Consider the following 4,114-nt stretch of genomic DNA (forward strand, 5'->3'; position numbering starts at 1 on the left):
ACTTGATGACAAGAATTGTGTCGCAAAGTCGACTTACATGTACTAGAATTAGGAATTCGACTTGAGTATTTAACTTATCTCGCTAACTTGACAAGCAAAATCCGGAAGTAGACTTGACAACAAAAACATTTCTCCGAGACGACATACTGAGTTCTGGAAGTAGAATTGATGACATAAATTATCTCGCCAAGTCGACTTACTTGACGCATGTATAACACTCAGGATTTTGAGCGCCATCACTAAGCCAGAGTCCGAATAGTGCCATTTCTAGGCCTTATTTAAATAGGAGAAACTGTTAAAGTAGATCCGGACACGTCAACTAATTGAACAGTAAACCAACGACCAAACTCAAAGCTGGGCCATACGACTTCATAGCTGTAGGGTACAGTCTGAACAAATTTTATGACTTCGGCTATGTGCAGTAACAAAATTAATAGAAGGAGGAAATTAAGACAGGATATAAATGCATGCAAAACTTGTGAAAAGCTCTTGATTTATTCGTTGTTTGCAGACAACTTGTTGAAAAAATGTAAACAGATTCCGTAAAGAACACAGCAGGACCGTAACTCAGCTCTGCTTTAACAAATAGAACTATAAATTAACAGAGAAGTGTAAGTATTGTAAATAATCAGGACACGGAAACAGTCATAGGTTTATTGTAAATGTAAAATCAAATAACACATCCATATTCTGACAAAAACACAGGTACTTCTTGAAGTTTATGAAGATGTTGCCAAAAGAGGTTTATATTTATGTGAAACAAGGAATACTAATAAAAACAAAACAAAACAAATTGTATTGTAATTTTACATATTTTTAGACAATTTAAAAAAGCGGATTTGCATTGAAAATAGTGTAAAAAACAAAATGTTTTACAGAATGTACATTTTGAAAACGAATTTCCTGTTAATTCACTGCATTTCTGTTAAACAAAGAAGCGATTAAAAACAGACAATTGTGCACTATTCAGTTCATTTACAGTAACTTGAAATGTAAAATCATTTAACAGGCACAAAATCGCTGTAAAAAAACTTTTTTACAGTGGACATCGGTTTCGCTGGTTCTAGTCAGAGCTTTAACATGTGGTTTTGAACGTTGTTTCAAAAATGGCTGGACCCAGCGAAAGTAAAATCTAAACCGAATCCACTCGTTTCGAAAACGCTTTATGTTTTTAGAACTTGCAAAATTAACCTTTTACGCTATATTTGCCCATCAAAACGTCAACTCGCCAGAGGTCTGAAAATACTTTCGTTTTGGTTGCGATTAGGTCCAACACTGGTCTGTTCATATGTGGTGAGAAAATCTTGGGCAATTGTATTCTGTTGTGACAGCTAGTATTGCTTCAAAGGCACATATGGTCATTTAAAAAAAAAATCAGTTTTCCTCAGATTGAATCAATAATACATGCTGTCACTATTTTTTTTATTTCTGTTCTGCAATTTTCTATTTTCTGATGACTCTTAATAAATTTTACTCGAGTTGGGTGTCGTGATGAGGAACTCAAGTAAATTGGAGTCATTAACCGTTGGAAATCGAGTCGAGTCCAGTAGGCCTTGGGTAGAGCCATTGACTAGAGTCATTTGGACTCTGGTCCCGGTTGCTATGGGTTCCTACAGAACAATGGAAAATTATACGTGTTCATAAAATTCACTTTACATTTTTTCTTTCATTTTGAAACGTGATGATACTATTTTTTTTTTCGTTTATTTGCCGATTTAATGCCAGCGTTGGAAAAGAATAGGGCCTATATGTATGCCCATGTCAAACTATTTCCTTCTGTTTACAATCTCAAACATGTAGTTTAGTCAGCCTGTTAGACTCTAGGCAAAACATATTCTTGTACACAATACTTTTCTATTCCGTAATTTTATTTGAAGAGTAAATTTTCAGTTTTGACAGTGTTTTTCTGTTTTCATTTGATCGCCTCTTTGCATTCCGGCATTGTGCATTTTGTTGAGAACATGTAAATTTTGAATACTACTCATATTTTAAATATGATATTAGCCCAATATGGCCAATAAGATTTCTCTTCATGTAAACCACAATGTACACATAAATAAAACGTTCCCAACAATATTTTTTAATGATAACTAGAACTGTTTTCTATTTTGTAACAGCCAACGGGATCGGTGAGAGAACTCGATGCGGGGTTTTATGTTTTTCTTCGCAATGAGCCAGCTTTGACGTAAGCACTGATATATAATACCTTCCTGTGGAGAATGGGTCGTCACGTATCTCTTATGTGATGTTGAGACTTCCGCCGCCATGCTATACAACAGTTGAAAAATAATGCCATTAAGCCATGACACGTTTGAGAGCTTTCAAGGTATAAGTGCAAGAGTTAAATGGTCGAGGGGTGGTTTCGGCAGTTAACGTGACTATGTAATGTAAAACGATACACCTTGCAGGAAACCCTTTCCCCCCTCAAAATCAAGGTACTACATTTTCGGCGAAATACTTTACCAACGACGTTGTTTTATAATTGCCAAATGCTGACCGCTGATTCAAGAAGGGTTCACTTGCCTCTTTTGAAGGCGACATGTTGAACAGATATTGGCAGGGAAAAGGAAGGCACTCACAAGGCAAAAAACCAAAAACAAACAGAAAAAATCCAAACAAAAACCTGAGAACAAGGACAGAAATCAACAGGACCCAACCCACCTTGAACTGAAGATAACACGAGACGATACAACGACACGACACGTCTACTGGCGACACGACACGATACACAAGACAACACAAGACAGCACAGCAAGACCGACACACCACAACACAATTCAACACAACACAATACAGCTGCAACTGTCGTGAGACATTATTGCCACTTCAAATATCTGATTCATCAGACGCATAGATTCGGCAATTAAAAAAATTGTTCAGTGTCTTAAGTAGCAAACCCGAGTATGATTACCAGATTTAGCTGTCGTCGCTGCAACGGAGCAAAAACGACGAAACTTATTGATTTAGAGAACGCCTTCCAGCCCACTATATCACCCAGAGAGACGAAGAAAAAAAATATGTTCCGATATTTCAATGGTGTTTGTTTCTTCTGTTTCCCCCGTGGAAATAGGCCAAATGTTGGCCCACGAGACCTAACAGCGACGGGTTAACAGACAGCCTGCCGAGCCAAGGGCAAACCTGCGGGCCTAAAAAGATTAACTTCTGCACAATTCACTCACCTTTTTTGTGTTCTGTCCATCTACATGCTATCGACGATGTGGAAACATGCACAGGAACAGTTGATCTTCTCTTTGGTTTCTGTCTTCCGACGCCACTACTTATTAAAACGTAAGACAGACTGCTCGTTCTGGGACTCAGCAACGCCTCACTAAGTTTTTGGACATGGCATAATAGAAGGTTATTGCATTTTCTGCTTAAAATACTCTGTACACCAGCCTGTAATTACGTCCAGTGACATTGTGCTTGACGTGGTGAGTGAAAGGGCACTTTAAAATATTTCGGTGAAAGTTTATTTCTGTATTCCTGCCTGAAAGGTCGCCACTTAATGAATTTTATTACAAAGCATACAGACCCAACAAAGCACGGTATCCCAAAGGCACCTCTTGCAGAGAAGTATAGATGTGTATTCTTAAAATAGGATTCGTGAACCACTTTGCTTCCATTAGCGAGGTACAACTAAGGCGATTCAGGGATTTCTCAACGCGCGCGGCAGAGTGTGTTAAGTCGACACAGGGGTTACTAAGGTCTTAATCAATGAAGTGTGATCCAAATTCGCAAAATGAGAAGTGTTTTAGACATATAATACCTCCTACGAACACGGTCTCTGAGGAATACAAGCGGCATGGAAATATTTACTCCAAGGTTTCTATACCTCTGGGAGAAAAGTTGGCATTTAATCAAAAATAGGGATATCTCTTTTATTACTGTAGAAATATCTCCGTGAATAATATTTTATTTCCTGCTCGGGGTGCCCGATGACCACTGAGGTCAGTATGATGAATTAATTTACCGAAATGCGATTTTTCCTGTTAGGAGGTCGTTATTGTTATGTATACCTACCTACATTGGGAATAACGAAACACATAGCTGCCTACAAAAGCTGCAGTGAAGCGCAACCCACTGGGAACACAATTTGATTTGTATTTTATGGTAT

General features: G+C 38.0%; 1 long non-coding RNA gene across 1 annotated transcript; it reads right to left on the reverse strand.

Moving 5' to 3' along the window:
• Positions 1-481: 481 nt before the first annotated feature.
• Positions 482-3,610, reverse strand: LOC147799079 (uncharacterized). The gene is made up of 3 exons (XR_015425511.1): positions 3,180-3,610; positions 2,207-2,268; positions 482-1,610 (listed from the first exon to the last, which is right to left on the reverse strand). It is a non-coding gene; the product is annotated as an uncharacterized LOC147799079 (long non-coding RNA).
• Positions 3,611-4,114: the final 504 nt, after the last annotated feature.

Source organism: Acanthaster planci, linkage group LG05 (assembly GCF_054643075.1).
Source record: "Acanthaster planci isolate LZ-2023a linkage group LG05, COTS_SCS, whole genome shotgun sequence".
Classification (NCBI taxonomy): Eukaryota; Metazoa; Echinodermata; class Asteroidea; order Valvatida; family Acanthasteridae; genus Acanthaster; species Acanthaster planci.